This window comes from Amblyomma maculatum, chromosome 3, assembly GCF_055883805.1.
Source record: "Amblyomma maculatum isolate TAMU_Amacu chromosome 3, ASM5588380v1, whole genome shotgun sequence".
NCBI classification, from domain to species: Eukaryota; Metazoa; Arthropoda; class Arachnida; order Ixodida; family Ixodidae; genus Amblyomma; species Amblyomma maculatum.
In genome coordinates, this window is record NC_139346.1 from 216,026,541 (window position 1) to 216,044,351 (window position 17,811).

The 17,811-nt window shown below is 46.7% G+C and overlaps 1 protein-coding gene across 1 annotated transcript in view; it reads right to left on the minus strand.

The window, feature by feature from the left end:
• The window catches only part of LOC146197698 (uncharacterized), a 448,896-nt gene extending 437,199 nt beyond the window's left edge, over positions 1-11,697 (minus strand). Inside the window, exon 1 of the mRNA XM_084599608.1 lies at positions 11,625-11,697. The gene's annotated coding sequence lies outside the window, so the exon portion shown is untranslated. The remainder of the gene's footprint in view (positions 1-11,624) is intronic.
• Positions 11,698-17,811: the final 6,114 nt, after the last annotated feature.

Below are 17,811 nucleotides of genomic sequence, written 5' to 3' on the forward strand. Positions count from 1 at the left end.
TGCGTTTCATAATGCTCCAATTTGGAGTCTAAATATTTGCAAAATTATTACTGAGCTCAGGCCAGACATCATCAAGGGTAGACTTTGCATGTAGTCACCCGTGTTTATGGATTACGTACACAGCTTGGGAAGAGATGGCAGATAGACTAGAGCTTATGGAGGATTTGACTGGAGAGGGATATATTGAATCTAGATGTGGGGTTATTTTATGCCTCTGATATGTTAGTAGTACAGTATAAAGCATTTAAATTGGAAAATCGTTTAGGGGTTAGGGACGGGTTGGTTGTGTCCTCAGTCCGGTACTCCGTGATATCAACCAAAACCGCATCCCTCTTTTTCCTGTTTCATTGAGATTTCTACTCTAGAAACAAATAGATGTAACGAGATTACCTTTTATTTCCTTGAATATTTCAATACAATTTTGGCTCATACGGCCAAGAAGGGTGAGCATAAAAACACGACTTCCACTTGAACATAGAAAGAAGAACAGCTAGAAATACAACGCTGCAGTACAAAGAAGCAACAAGAAGACAAGTAGAGGTAATAACATAATGAAATAATCGTTACTAAGCGGTAATATAATTTTTAGGTGTCACGAAGCAATTGTGGAAGCAAGTTCAGATGTAAAATCTTCTCAGGGAAAAAATTGAGCTTGAAAGAATTTATTTTTGAAGAACAAAAAAAAAAAAATCCGAGAGCACTGTCGAATCTACACCGCATCAATGCGAAAGCCTAAGCGCTGCTGGCGCACACGGTACATCACGTTTGTGCTAATTATCATTATCAAATAAATTCACCATCATTATCATTGCTAATGTCGTCATTGTCTTTATCCCCTATTGCAGCGTCATTGCTATCGCAACTATCATCCTCAAGGTAGACAAAGAGAACTGTGATGTGCGAAGAGGCTATTTCAGGCGGTTGCTTTCCGTAATGTACTCCGCATCAATGCTTCAATCATCCTCTGGCCGAGGTACTGCTCAGGCTACCACCAGCGGTTATAACTGCCGTATTGTTTTGCCCCGTCTCCAAACTGGTAAGCTGGTCGCTGACTCCGTTTTCTTGCAAGCGGACCTTGCCGGGCACCCGTAGCGGACGCAAGACTTCAGAGACTCCCTTCGGAATGTTGTGGCCCTCAAGAAAATTAGTTCAAACAGTCAATTGCAAATCTACAATGTATTGATGGTCACCTGCAAATCGGCACAATGGAAAGAGAGGCTGGTGGCTTGCGGTGATCTCGTTGTTAAGGGCCGTCGCTGTGTCGTCGTGGACGCAGAACCAAAAGCGGTGAAATTGAAGCTTCTGTAGCTTCCTGAGCGCATAGAAAACGCCCTCATAAGTGAGGCTTTCCAGGCGTGCAGTAAGGTGCCTTCCATTTCGACGGATAACTGGAAAGTGGCGGAAATGGAAGAGTTAAGAACGCTGAATCGGGGTGTCGTTGATTCCCTTGCTGAAGGAGTCGGCGTTGGCGACGTCCTACATCTGCTGACTATTTGTGGAATACAGAGCCTTACTCTAACACCGGGTAGACGACCGCTATGCCTCCGATTCAAACGTGTTGGCCACATTCGTAGGCGCTGCCGTACGCCGCGCTGTGAGGACTGCCGGCGCCTCGGTCACTCCGCAGAAGAGTGCGTCGTTACTTATGCGGATAAGCTGCGGCATCGTGTAGGGCCCCCCGACGACGCTCTATAAGAGCATATAATAGATGCAATGAAAGTGCTTGACGTACCTGGTGTCCTTTCAGCCTCGATTGTGTACAGGACTTCCAGAAATAGCACGTCGGTTGTTCCCCAGGGCGTCTCGAAGGAGAGTGAGGAGAAAGTGGAGGAACGTGAAACGCTGCCTCGATGTGAGACACTGAATCCAGTACGTGGTGAGAAGCCCGCCACCTGCTCTAATCCTGCTAAAGGTGCTGCACCGGTTAATGCAGCTCCTGAGGTCAGTGCTGAGGAAACCTTTTCCGGTTAGGCCATTTTACCTGCAACCGAGGCCGTCCTCCCTGTTGAGAAGCATCTTCAAAAACGCCGGGCGCATTGCGTATCTAACTCAAGTGACGATGGTGAAATCTTTTCTGAGCCCTAGCTGTCCTGCTGCAGATTTTAGCTTTAAGTTTAGATGTAGGGATCTTTCCTCAGTCTCCTACTACGAATCACAGTCTTAATTTTAAAGAGCATGGAGAAAACAAAATTACGCTCAGTGGATGGCTGCAGCCAATCACCGCGAAAGTTCTATCAAATCGTCTGAAAAATGCGATGACCGTTCTCATTGACCCTCATCAGACGTTTGGTTTGAGGGGCCGCTCCATACGAAGTAACATACATATCGCACGTACAATTCTCGAACCTTGCTCTGGTCCTTATGAGCAACTTGCTCTACTACAAACTGACCTTGCGAAGGCATTTGATCGTGTTCGGCATTTGGTTCCGTTTTCTGCAATCATGGTGTGCCAATGTTTCATTAACCGTACTTAAAGGGTAAAACTTTATTACGACAAGTATTCCACTGGTTTGATTGTTAATGGTCACCTCTCAGAGCCTGTGCCAATTCAATCATCCGTGAAACAAGGCTGTCCTATGTCACCGCTAATCTTTGCCCTTTACCTAGAGCCACTTTGAGTGTACTGCGAAATAGCGATATCCGTGGTAATGTTGCCTTCTGGAATTCAGTTTGTCAATCTAAGCATCACGCCCCTAAGCATTACGAACGTTACGACCGCATCAGTGCCTTCCGGTGGGACGACTCCCTTGTACATATAAACGTGTAATTTTACTTAACCGATGTGGTCAAAACTTGGTTTCTGAACCACGAATAAGCAAGTCCGGACTGGGCCACATTCAAGGAAAAGTTAAACCAGATATTCTGCGCTCCTGCTGTTCGAACGGAAGGCGCCAAGAAAAAGCTGGATCGTCGAGTTCACTGATATAAAGAGACTTACACATTATAGTATATTGAAGACTACCTTGCACTTTTTCGGCGTGCAAATGACACCATGCCAGAGGTCGAGCGTGTTCGACATGTCCTTAAGGGCCTTGGGTCACTCGCCTTAAACGCCCTGGCCGTGCGGAACCCTACTACCATCGGCGACATCATCTCCACCTTTCAACGACTGAATGAACTTCAGCCCATCCGCCTTCAGCCTTATCCAACTTCCTTCAGTTCTGGACTAATTTGTGGAGAGCATCTAGCTCAAGGTGAGTCGTGCCGCTCCGCACCTGAGCTACATCCTCCATGTGCCGGCCTGCGCAGCATTATCAATGAATAGTTGGCCTCCATAACGGCACAGCGCTTGTCACTGCTTTGAACACTTCCCAAGAGCCTATAGGGCTGACCAAGGGGACCTGTTTTCCTTGTGCCCTGGACATTCAGCCGGTGTCCCTAACCGCTCTAACTGCCCTTACCGTCCTCTCTTCCTCACCAGCACCTTTTCCCGATACCTTTCTGTCTGTTCTCTTCAGCACCATCAATCGGGGCTTCCCTGCTTTTCACCGCCAAGCACCGCAGAAATTACTTCGTAATAACAAGCCTCCTTTGACGTCACTTCTACGACCTTGGGCCGAACTTCTGCTGCCCAGCGCCGCATCATTGCCCAAGGTACTTCTATTGTTAGCAGCCGCCCTTACCGTGTTTCTTTATGAGAACGTAAAATCATCGAAGATAATGTTACTGATATGCTCCGGGGAGACATTATTCGGCTCTCAACCAGCCCCTGGTCATCCCCATTCGTCTTGATAAAAAAATTGACAGGTCAGTGCGTTTTTGTGTTGATTACGGTGCATTTAACAAAGCCACTCGCAAAGAAAGTTATCCTATGCCACGGATTGACGGCTCCCTCAACTGTATTCAGGGCGCCGAATATTTCTCCATCTTGGATCTGCGTTGCGTTTACTGGCAGATACCGATGCACGAAGCCGAGAAAGAAAAAAACCGAATTCGCTACTTCTTATGGGCTTTACGAATTCAATGTTATGCGTTTTGGACTTTGTAATGCCCCCGCTACGTTTGAGCGCGTTATTGACACTGTTCTTCGAGGACTTAAGTGGAAAACACGCTTGTGCTACCTGGACGACATATTTATCTTTTCTGAAACGTTTGCTGATCACCTATGCCGCCTTGATCAAGTATTAACATGCCTGCATCCGCCGGTCTCCAAATGAATACAAGAAGTATAATTTCACAAAGTAAGAAATCAAGATTTTAGGCCCCCTCGTCAGCCACGATGGCATTCGACCCGACCCTGACAATCTTGCCGCCGTTTTTACCTTTGCACGCCTTCAGCAGAATAAAAAGACTCCGTACTTTCCTATGCCTATCCTCATAGTTTCGCCGTTTCATTCGCGATTTCGCTACCATTGCTGCACCACTACACCAGCTTCGTACCAACCGCACTGCTTTCATTTGGTCCGAAGAATGCGAGGAAGCTTTTCAAACCCTCAAGAATGCTCTTACTTCAGACTCTGTCCTCGCTCACCTCGATGACACTGCTGTCTCCATTCTTCACACCGATGAGAGCGGCCTTGGTATCGGCGCCGTCGTTTTGTAGCGTGATAGCGCTTGTCGAGAGAAGGTGATTGCGTTTGCCTGTCACAGCCTGACAACAGCGGAAAGCAACTACACCATAACTGAGTAGAAGTGCCTTGCCGTCGTTTGGGCAGTTCAGAAATACCGCGCCTACCTCTACGCCACCATCGTTACCGATTACTATGCTCTGCGTTGGCTATATCTACCCTTAAAAATTTGACTGAGCGCCTGGGACGTTGGATCCTGCGCCTGCAGGAATACACCTTCGATGTCTCTTACAAATCTGGTTTAAGCTTCAAGATGCGGATGCTCTTTACAGTTGTCCGCTTCCAGAGTCCCCGTGTAGTGCTCCTTCAGACCTTCCTGAATGCACCCTCGACGCCACAATGTCGCCAACGGCTTCAGAAATAACAAGTGAACCTTATGCCGCTGCTTTGGATCGCAACGCCCTTGTTTCCCACAAGCGAGTAGATCAATACTGCCGTTCTCTAATCGACCGTCTTATCTGTGCCTCTCAGCCTCCTACCACTAGGATGCGCAGGCAACTTCAACAGTTCCGACTTGACAATGAAGTGCTCTCCCGTTACATTTATCACTCTGAAGGTACCCATTGGGTTCCCGTGGTCCCGAGAGCACTTCGCTCCCATATTCTGGCGGCCCTGTACGATGATGGCACGCTTTCAAAAAAAACTTATAACCGCGTGAAAAGTCGTTCTTCCTGGCTTGGACTCTTATTCAGCGTGACAAAATACGTCGTTTCTTGTCTGCTATGCCAACTTTATTTCCTGCTGGCCTATTACAGCCTCTACTTAGCTCTGCCACTCCTTTCGTCGTTGTCGGCATTGACGTATACGGGCCGTTTCTATTGGCCACATGAGGCCATCGCTGGATCGGCCCCGCCGTCGATCATTTAACATGGTACGCTGAGATCGCTGCTCTACTGTCCTTCTTTTTGCAAGCCTTCGTACTGTGCCATGGGGCCCCTCAAGTGCTTCTCAGTCACCGCGGTCGGGCATTTCTGTCGGCGATCGTAGCTGAAGTCCTTGAAGCCTCTACCACACTTCACAAGATGACCTCCAGCTATCATCCGCAAACCAATGGGTTGGCTGAGCAATTCCATCGCACGCTTTCTGACATGCTGTCTATTTACGTCCACCAGGACCAGCGAAATTGTGACTTAATTCTTCCTTTTGTTACGTTCGCCTACAACAAGGCTGTACAGCGGGCCCCAGGTTGCACCCCGTTTTTCCTTCTTTACGACTGTTCTCCTGCTACCCTCTTTGATGCTTCTTTTATTTCTACACCTGCCAGCTCCTCATTGTCTCTTCCTGACCAGTTCATTTCCCGAGTAGCCAGATGTCGCCGGCTCGCTCGCCTCAACACTGAAGCCAACCAGGAAGACCGCAAGTGTCGCTACGATGCGACTGACTGCCAAGTTTCGTACCGTCCAGGCGACTTCGATCCCGCTGTTACTTTGGACAGCATTACGCAATCCTGGCGCCATTTCATCGATCCGTACTCAGTTCTTGGACAAACCTCCCCTGTCGACTATCACGTCTCCCCTGTTTATCATCCTTCGGGCAGCCGTTATCGTAGAACAGAAGTTGTACACGTTTCACGCATGAAGCCCTTTATTCGGCGCATTGCTGCGGACTAATTGCGACCATGCTGGCTACTTCGAATACCGCGGGAGAAGTATTGTCAGCTCTGTACGACGCTTCATCTTTAACACGGGTGCACGTGCTGTGTCACCTTCATTCTTCTTTCTTGTAGATACCCATCGTCATCGCTGAGGGTGATTCGCTTTGTTGTGCGGCCCGGGCTTCAGGTCTCCAATAAACCTGGTCCGCCAAGCCCGTCCTTACAATAGAGCCTTTACCGGCTCTTTGTCAAGGTCATCTGCCATTAGCAGAAACAGTCACAGGTTTCCGGCCTCCTGATTGGTCTCCTTCATGTCGTGATGTCACTGTGGCACGGGCAGAGGCCCTTTATTTTTCTTTCCTTTTGCATGCCTCAGCATAATATGTGTCGCTAGGCGGAGGTGTGCGCCTCCTGATTGGCGCGCGCGCGTGACGTCACTGTCATTGGGCGCTGGTGTCGAAGTCGTTTGGCGCTGTTTGGGATGACTTATTACACCGGCCTGCGGTGGCCGTGTGCTCGACGGTGCTTCCTGACGTCACTGTCGTCAGGCGCTTTAGGTGTCCTCCCGATTGGGCGCTGTGGGGCCTGACGTCACTATAGCGAGGTGCGTGTAGCGGCCGTTTGCATGGTGTGGCGGCGGCAGCGGTTGCAGCAGTTTGCTTTGTGGTATCTGTGGGAAGGATTCCTCGTCCCGCTAAATCAGACTCCCAATACGCGACGTGCGGCAGCCGCCGAGTGCAAGTGGCGCTCAAGAGTGGATCGGCATATCCGTCGCATGCATCAGGGCGGTGAGGCGCGTCCGACACCTGAGTCCTGGGACGCGGCGGGACAACGCTGAAATGATGGAATCTGAAGACACCGAAACGACAGGCACTGGCGTACACGACGGTGCAGGCTTTTAACATAAAAACATCCACGTAACAGTGTAAGAGTTGCGTGCTTCCGGGGCGTACGCTACAAATCGCCAGTGGCAATGACGTCAGGCTTCCGCTGTTTCACACTTTAGTCTTGAGAAAGTTTCTTCCATAATTTTTAATATTTCATGTTCCTCCTTCGACGTGTGGATAATTTATTGTCTCGTTTGCTGCTTATCGTTGCTTCTCAAGATCACGCGCCTTTCCTTGCGGCCTGTAGTGGTAAGCCAAGTCCCCCGCAGAAACTGCTGTACCTAGCGCCAGCCTGCCTGACTTGCTTCACCGCTGTCGGCGCTGGGGAAGGTTGGCGCAGAGATCTCAGCACCACGCAGCAGGGAAGACACGAAGAAGCTACGTAGGCAATCATGAGAATTTTCTTGATTTATTGTGTGAAGATAGTGTCAACCTCAATAAGTATTTTTACAGGAGTGGGCTTCAGAGGTCTGCAGACGTTTGTTCATGCAGGCATTCACATATATGTTCGAAAGGGTAAACAGAAAACTATTAAAAAAAAAAGCGTGCAGGATCAATGTAGAGTAAATGGTCTTGTTAGCCATGCATTGCGATTACCCAATTTCTCTTACCGCAAGCTGATAGTGCACATTCTCGTCGTACTGGTTTTTGTCAGGAAAGGAGAGGCTGTGTGTATGTGTGTGTGTGTGGGGGGGGGGGGAGGGTTGCTCGTTGAGCATTCTTTTTTCAATGGGTACGCTTCGCGGCTAGGTGCGTCTGGACCATGCTGCCGGCTAATCCAATTATATGGTGATTGGTCGCTATTAAGAGCTTCTTTGAGTAGTCTTGGATATTTTCAAACCAAGAATGCGGGGAGAAAACTATTTTATTCGCACAAAAACTGACTGCTTTTTTAAGCATCCCAATTCGTGCTGTGTTTTCAAACTGAAAACCGACATAAGGTCCACACTTCTTTTCTCAAATTCTTTAAAATCTCGAACAGGCGCACAAGATCTATGTTCGTTTCAGCACGTTTACACACTGTTTATTGAATGAACATGCATCATTATGCGATTCCGAAGTTCAAATGATGTACTGAAATGATAAGTGCGTAACACGCATTTTGTAACACAAAAAATTGAGCCCTACATCAAAAAGCCTGTAGCCCACATTCGCATTGTTTATCAGGCAGTACGCGCATTACATAAAAAGAAAAACCGTGAAAAGAGAAGCATGACATGGACGATTACGATATAATGTGTACTTGTTTATATTTCAGCCTTCGGTAATTACTGTTTTTCTGTTTACGAAAAAATGCGACAAAACATACCTTTATTAAGGGACAGAGTTAAATAAGGCCGTACTTCAGAGCCTATTTCTTTTAAGTTGTTCGCTTTGGAGCTGGAGTTTAGGCAGTTATGCAAACGTTTCAAAAAAATATTAGACGATCACTCTTAACCGGCCGAAATTTATATATTGCCTGTGCGTCCGGGGTCAAAAGGAGTTGTAGCGTTGAACTCAGTTTCTAAACGCGGTCTCAAATGCATGCAGTGCTAAGCCAGCGTTGCAATGTTAGGACATGTAGCAGTTTGTTACGCCTTGAGACCGCAGCACTGCAAGAAGTGGAATACAGCAAGATTTCAGCAATACTTCCGTTCATGGTTCAGGGTATTTGGTTTGATATCAGGATGAAGGAAAGAAAGAAATAAGGAAAGGCCGTTTTTCCACATCCTTTTTTTTTTAAAACCAGGCGTTAGGACTTCCCTTCATCTATCATTCACGCGTCTGTGGCATTCAGCATGTTAGCACATGCGCTGCTCAGGCCGCGAAGCAGACGATCTCGCTTTGCGCCGTGCCGCCGCCAGCTGCCGCGGGCTTACGACGGCATGCTGAATGAACTAAACACGCAGTAATGAAGACCAACGCTTACTGTGGGCCTTCAAAACATTGCGACACCCAGGAAAGCCAAATATTGCACGAAAATGCAATTTCTTAACTCTATAAACGGCTGCCCGGCTCTGTAGACAACATTAGCGATATGGGCGACGCAGACGGCGCATGAGATGAAGCGTGACTAAGGAATACCAGTATCTCTTGCGGAATCACGTGACTTCTGCCACATTTTTTGTTATGCAGTTAGGATAGCAAGGAGCACTTATGCTTTCCTTCCTCGATGGCTGTTTGACTGGCCATTCGCGGTAGAGATGTGAAGTGAGCCATCAGCATGTGCTATTGCCTAATGCGGTCAGCATAGCACCTTGCATAACATTATCAGCATAACATTATCACCTTGATTTCTTAAAGTTTTGATGCATTTATCAAAGATGTCAAATTTTTCGAACATGGAATTCATTTTAATTATTTATTATATCTCTTCTTCTCATACCAAGGGTATGAACATTGCTTACACGCATGCCAGGATACCGATGGCGCCCATGTTGACGTCTACACTTTAGCGCAGCCCCATAATAAAGGAAAGCATTTTCATCTAATATTAAGACAATCAGCAACGGCAACTTTGGGGGTTTTGACGCTTGCGGCATTCATAATTTCTCAGCGATATTCTAGCTAAGCAATGCACTCAATGTTAATATTAGAGTGTAAAAAAATTGTGATCAGTGTCAACAACAAAAAAAAAACAGTAAGTTAAATTGTGCTCTCATCGCGTTCTTAAGACGCCTTCATGCGTGAACTTTAACAAACGCTTTTGCTCATGCTTTAAACAAAAAAAGGACAGCGCAATATGACCCCCGAAACCTCAGTGATCTCGCGCAGAATGTGACGCATCCCGGCATGAAAATTCATAATTGTTTTCAAAGCGAGCGTTGATGCGTGCCTTTCGTCCTCGGATACTTGCTTTAACTCCGGAGAGCGCTCGTGAGCCCAACGAAGGCGACCGGGCGTCGTCAGAAACGAAGGCGCAGAGGCAACGAGCGTCATGTGCGCAGCGTCGTCTTTAGCCGTGCGACCCTCGCATAATTACGGCTCGCTAAGATTGCTTCTGCTCACGCCAACTTAATTTCCAGCGCAAGTGGCGAAAATCCTCGCCTGAACGTGCTCCACAAGCACCACGGCTCCGAATGAGCCGGGGGTCCAGGATTTGCGAAGTGAGAGGAAAACGGGCGTCTTCGAGCAGAAACATGTTCTTTTTCTCTCGGTTTCAGCTATGGTGCTGCATTTTATTCTGGGGCTGGCGTACCTTAAGGAAGGGCTTAAGTGCCATCCGAGTTGTCAGCTCATCAGAAGAACATTCCCGCAAGTTTCCGGATATGTTGCCTGAAATCACGCTTTGCTCGCGGTAATGAATGCGTGCGGGGGACTCACGGAGGCACACCAAAGTTAAACGCGCTGATTTGTTTCGCTTTGTTTTGTGACACTTGGTAAGGGAACAGCTGGTCAAGGTACTGCATATTTAATATTGCAATGTGGTACGGCACACAGTAAATATTATTGTCCGCCCAACTTCTCAGCATGGAAAATTCAAGGAGCACTAAATGAAACCGTTTAGTCAAGTTAGACTGATAGGTTAGCGGCATGTGATTAAAAAGACGCTAGTTTTGCTGAAAGCAAACCTTTTCGAAAGCTTTAAAGTTGCATAGAAGAGAAGCGCACGTGTCGTGGTCACTTGTGGGATCTTCTATAACCGCAGCTGGTGATGCATCCACAGGCTATCTCGAACAACTGGTTCTTTGGCCGTTAGTAGCAAGTTACCGTCGAAATACGGGGGTGGAACTTCGGCAAGCAAGGCGAAGAGTGCGAAGAATATCATACTTAAATCAGCAGAACTAATACAAAACGTTAGTTCTGCGCTTTCACCTTATCATTGGCTGACTTGACGTTAAAGGCTGACGTCAGCCGTTGGCGGCTGACGTCAGATACCTGCAGGCCAGCTTCAGTTATGGCCGTGGTTCCAATATTTGAAATTGGCGGCTCTGGTATGTCAAGTAAGAAATTTGTCACAGGAACCGCATACTTGTTTTTATGTTTCACGTGAGCTTTAGATATGTGCGGGTTTTTGGACTTCAGTACGCGATTTTGGCAACAACCCAGCAACATCGGTAGTGTTGCCGATGGCTCATTCATCTTTCTCCATCATCTGTAATTTCCGTTTAGTTCCCCTTCAAAGAATATTAGGCCTAAACATGATGATATATTGAATAAAAGTGCGCATTCGCCACAATCACCCATAATCAAAGCATGGTCTTAGGGTGTTTTTATCTTTCCTTGAACATATAGATGTCAACTGAGCTCGTCTTCGTGAAATCATCCTTAGTATCCAGTCGGTTCAGGATAACCATTTTGCTAGCTGTGACTGTGCGTATCAGAAACACAGGCACACGCACACTCGCGCGCGCGCACGCACACACACACACACACACACACACACACACACACACACACACACACACACACACACACACACACACACACACACACACACACACACACACACACGCACACGCACACGCACACGCACACGCACACGCACACGCACACACACACACACACACACACACACACACACACACACACACACACACACACACACACACACACACACACACACACACACACACACACACACAACAATGTTACCTTTTAGTAAGACTCGGCCATGTTCGGGTGCGGTTGCTCCAGCACTGCGCCGGACATGATTGTTTGTCCCGCCTGCAAGTTGAGCGAGAGAATGGATGAAATTAGCATCTATGCAGTGAAGAAGAAACATTCTCTAACGCGCTGTGGTTTAGTTTAGTTTAGAGGTTTTAACGTTGCAAAAGCAACTGAGGTTATAAGAGACGCCGTAATAGAAGGCACCAGAAATTTCGATCACCTGGGGCGGTAACGCAGTTTTTTTTTTCTTTTAGACGTCTTTCGTCTTGAAATGCAAGCAGAATGAGCCTTTTATCTCATAGCGGGGAATAGCGCAAAGGAATTCAAGAATGTAACGACAATGCCACGTTCTCACCCGGCACTTAGTCGGGAGGAAGCGGTCATCCTAAGGGAAATACAAACCGGGTCACTCCTAGCCCCGGCAGTGCTACACATCCTTCACCCAGACGTCTACACGAGTGATGTGTGAAGTGTATGTGAAGTGGGTCCGGTGGACCAATGGCACATCATGTGGGACTGTGCCAGGTTCCCGACCGAAGCAACATACCCGCCCGAACTTCAAAGGGCTGTGCAAAGTACAGGCAAGGACAGTCAACTATGGATCATCCAGCACTCCCGTGGTGCGCTCGAAAAGCTGAAGCCTCGCGGCCATTACAAACGGGCCAAAATGAGGTAATGCAGAGTAGGGCATAACCCCTGGTCGACGCTTGGCCAGCTTCACGACACATTAAACCGTCGTTTGCCGGCATTTCATTAAAGGTATACATACCATACCATACGACAGGGGTTTGCGCCAGTGAGAATTCGCAGTGTTTTTCTGTGCTCCGAGCTTACTGTTTCTGTAATATATACATTCAAACGCTTCTATTCAAAGTAGCCGTGAAGTACTCTTCCCGTCCTTCGGCTGTAGTGGTGGCTTAAGGTATATTCAGGAGTCGTGAGGTAAACGACCTCGTGGCCATGAACATTGTGACTGGACACAAATCGATAGCTTGAATAACATTGTACTAATCATGCGTCATAATGAGAATCTAAAAGTATAGCATCAATAACAGAAGAAAAAAAAGCTCTGACTGCCAAATAGTTCACGCAAACACTGTAAATACCTGAATTCTTTTGCACCAGGTTCGAATATGTCTCCGCCATGTTTTGCAGAAACCACCTGTCAGCGCTGAGAAATGGCCCACATGCCTCAGGTGAACACAAAAGAGCTTTATTGATGATTATTATGAAACATTTTGGTCGAAAAGGCATCTTTGTTTTAAGAGCGACATAGCACGTTATTTTTCTTCATAGAAAGTTGAGCAACAGGCTAGTTTTCAAGTCATTTTACTCCAGATATGCCATGTACTATAGGCCAGGGAAAAACTTGAACACATTGCGTCACCGGAAGGCGCCCGGCGGTAGTGGATATCGAACTTCTGACCTTCCGCAAGCGAAGGGGCCTCTCGAATCACTATGCTCTCACTGCGATATGCCCTGTTTAAGGAAGCTAAAGGCTTCATGATGGTGGACCTGAGAGTAAAAGTAGGGGCTTTTTGCTTCCTTTGCCACTTATCAATTGCACCAAGTATATGCAGTGCTACAGTTGACATATACCTCTTAACAACGAGGATATGACTGAAATGCTGGTCCACGTTTGGGCAAGGAGACCACATGCAAATGCTATCTGAATGCTCGCCAGCGTTTTTGAGACGCACTAGGTGCATTGACGCAAGCAGCGTGTGCCGGAACCAGCTCAATGAACGCAGACTGCAACAACTATATGGCTCGCCTTTGTTTTTGTTTGATTATTTTTTTATTTTTCTGATAATTCTTTATTCAGATAAGTCTGTGGTACAAAAAACAGGTTCCTCTGGTTCTCATGACTAGACAAATTCTAATACGCATCATGACATAGTGCTCACAATTATTAATGTATATCTGCACTACGCCATAGGTATACATCCCACAATATCACCGTACCGTCAAGGAAAAGCTGTGTGATCAAGAGCAGGTTTTATGTATCTTTTTCACCTATTTATGCAAAATACGCGGGAAAACAGAAACACTTGTCTGCCTTCGTAGTATGGAAGGAAGGCCGTGGTTACTTTGTTATGTTTGACAACTATAAACAGCGCCGACCAGTGCTGGAGCAAGGCTTCCTCGACTAGTGCAACTAAGTCTTCACTCAAATGTTTAAGCAGTAAACTTCTTGAGCGATAGAGCAGGGGAAAATTAATTGTAGTTTAACTCTGGTTAACCGTAGTTGAATTGCGATAGCAACGGCGTAAGCTTCTTTTGCCTGCAACATTATTCCTCTATCACGCCCTATCAGTGTAAGGTGCTATATTATTGGGGACACTTAAGCTCATCCTTTAATAGTATGACGCGAGAGAGTAAGTTACCAGTCTACTTCTTCTTCTTCTGCTGATCCTCCTCCTCGGCTGTTCAAGGTCAAGCTTGGCCACCGCCGAGACCACGAGACGGCTCGAAACCTGGCGCAGTATTGATAAAAAATGTTTTCGGGGGGCATCCCCGCATAGAGCAAGACCCTTCAGTTTCCGAAGTTCTTACGTGTACACCAATGCAAATCATCAGTTCCACTAAGACATCCCGGTGGCGACCTTGCGACTGTATATGAGCCTGAAACATGCGTGTCACCAAACGCCGAAAGGTAGTGCGACAGATCGTTCATAAACAGCATGATTTAACGTTTCGGTTTGACCGCACTGCAAGCATGAGGCGTATAGGCGGTTGGTCGTGGGCAGTGCTTCCCATTCTCGACGCAAAGTGAAACTGCCGACATCAGCGAGGAGAGGTAAAGTAATTTGGTTGCTTCGGCCTGTTTTGTGTTTTTTTCTGCGCTGGTAATCATACGTTTGAAAGCTACGTGTTCACAAATTTCACTCGCGGTCTTTTCTCTGAAATCACACTCAGGCAAGGCGTTCTTAACGAAGTGTAATGATCTCGTCGTATATGTGTAGAACGCTGGTGGCTTCTCAGCCGCTGCCGAACAAAAAGTTCAAGGAAACGGCACAACGTTGCCATTAGGTATGCAGATAGTTCCCTGTCTCGGTACAATGTATCAGAGACGAGGTCTCACATGACTCTTACAATCAGCATACGACACATAGGTTCAAGGTGTGAAAGGCTGAAACCCCCCGTGTTCGTGGGCAAGCCAGAAAAAAAAAATAACTTGCCATGCTGTTTGCATGTTCGTTCCAGAAAAATGAGCTTCATCCCAAGGTGCGAGCCGCCGCAGCGGCAGAGGGATAGTCCGCGCCGTCATCTACAACGATGCACGCAGATTATTTTCGTTCGTTTGTCATGCCTTTTGAGAGCGGCTCTTGGGATAGAGCACCTAGGCTGCAGAGTTTCAACGACCGTACTATTCAACTATTGCAGCGCACGCAACAGCATATTGAACTCCAGGAGAAGATCACGTGAATCGGAAACATCAGCTGACGGAGCATCTGTGAGGAGTATGCCCGGCTTCACAACACACACGTTTCGCGAGGTTTTAATAATGTAGTTTCTAAATGTCACTGCACACCTTGTCGCAGTGTTTTTTTTTTCAAAGCACACGTCAACTGTGAATCAACAGCTGCCTACATGAATACATGATGAGACAACAAAAATGTTCAGACATTTTGTTTTTCATTGAGCCTATCTTTGCATTTCCACCCGTATAGTGTCAGCCGCCGGGTTACTCCAAGGGCACGCATCGCGGTATTTTAAACATACAACGCCTTCGAAACTAGTTTTCATATTTTTGCAATCTGTTTTACGGTGCACTGGGCTTTTCTTCAATAAGGGTTGACATGGTATTTGCACGGTAGACTAAGGAAAATGCTTTTAAAGCGTTTATGTACGTATATTCCTATGGGGCGCTTTCCCACACTTGACGCACAAGTTGCCATCAGTGGCGCTCAGGCTGAGGTTGAGGTTGTTGCTGACTGCAGGTGGGATTAGCCTTGCGGGTCTTGCTAGCATTCGCTCCACTGTAGCGCCCCTTAAATAATAAATATAGTATTCACAAGTCAGTCATACATAATTACACAATAATATTCGTATAGTCACTATACTTCTGTCACCATCTGGATTCGAGATCCAACTCATGCAGGAAAGTGAAAAGAAGACGCTGAACGCAGCGCCGACCGTTGCATATCTGGCGGCGTGCATGAAGCCTGGATAGTCCGCCATGTTGTCGTCGCTGGCAACAGACAACGCAGCGCAACAAGGCTGCAGTGAATAAACCTTAATAACAAAATACATGTCCACCCTTCAGTATAGTATATGCCTTATTTGGCCTCCTAACGTCACTAAGCACTGTGATATTCCATTTGATGCCCGCTTGCTCCTCGTAAACCAAGGAAACACTTGTACAGTGAGCCGAAAGCAGAAGCCACAGAAAGCAACTTTGCATGGAGTGAGCGGGGATCAAGTATTAGGCACAGCTTACCAATATCGACAGTGACTCCTGCATTACGCGTTTTCATTTCACTCTGCCTGCATCAAGCTGGGGAAATGAGGCGACAACGGGAAGAACGCACAAACCCAGTCGGACAGAGCGCGGCGAGCAGAAATAAAAAAAAAATACAGAAGTACACTAGAAACTGAGTGACAAAAAAAGAGACCCAATATGCTAGCGTAGGGAGGCAGGCTCAGGACATGCAATAGATAATAAATAAAGGCACGTAGGAAACGAAATTTGCCACAGAACACAAAAAATGAAAAGGGGGCAGAAGAAAACGCCTCCAGAGAGGGCGATGGCGCCTACATCATTCCCCTCCACAACCACCTTCTTGCGCCGTTTTGCGATGACTTGCTGCAAGATTTTTTCCCTTTCCTATAGAAGCAAGACGCCTCTTCCAGAAAAACAAAAAACAAATCGAAAACAAAAATGAAAGAAATCAACCAAAGACCAAAAAAGCAGATTTGCAGAACATGCATCATGCATGCGCCAGCCATTGCTAAAATGGAGCCTTCACCGTCCGCGCCTCCCATGAATGCTGGAGGCACTCGCCCGTGCATGTTTTTGTCCGTTGCTTCGTGTCCAAGAGTGGTCGTTGGCGTGCTTCGCTTTCACTCGCTGCGTTGCTGGCGGTTTGCATGTTCTCGACGAACGTTACCTTTTTATTCATTTATTTTTTTTTACCACAGCAAAATGAAAGCAAGATGAAGAGATAAAACAATATACCAGATTCTTCCCCGAAAGCCTCGTAGTGCATTTCGGTCACTCGAATGTTTTACTGGTTTGGTTTGGCTTTTAAGGTACATCGTCCCAAAGCGACTTAGGCTATGAGAGATGCCTGGAGTTCTTTAACGTGCACTTACATCGCAGAGCACACGGACGCTTTGCTTTTTTGCACCCATCGTAAAGCTGCCGTGGCCGGCATTTAATCCCCCATCCTTAGGCACAGTAGCGCCGTAGACAGTGGGGCAAATGGTTTTCTGCTGGTGTATTCTATTTTCCAGGTTAGTAGAAATTCTCGAATTTTGTAATTGATATCGATGCCTTTTGATTCGAGCCAAAGGATAACCGCAGATACTCAAAACTTGCCCAGGGAAAATGATGTCGAGTAATATTCGCTCTTCAGGGCGAGACTGCCATGTATTAAATAGATTTTGATGTCCAGAATGATCAAATGGCCCACGTGTAGCATAGCTGTGACAAATTATTAACAATTTGGTAGCGGGAGTGCGGGGTAACATGAAGTCACAGATCGTCAGTAACCGTTCAACCACAACATTGCACTGCAGGAATGGACTGACTTGACTATTTTAGTCTTTGATACATTGAAATTGCGCGCTAATCCGTTATTATGCCCTTTTTGTCACTACTTCCGGTTGCGTGACGTCACATCCTTAACGTAACATTATTTCACTTCTTATTTACCCATTTTAGCCATTGGTAACGCCAATCCGTTACTATACCATTTTTTGTCTCTATTTTCGGTTGCGTGGTGTCACATACCCCACGTCACATTAATTCACTTCGTGTTTACCCATTTTAGTCTGGTACTTTCAAATTTAACGCCAATCCTTTCCTATGCCCTTTTTCAGCTCTAATCTCCTACCGAAAAAAATGACCGCCGAAAGCTGTGTTTGTCGGCTTCGTACCGAGTGTTCTATGAAAGTTTAATCACTGCAGACTCTTCACTGTCACTGCCTTAAATTAGCTTTTTTT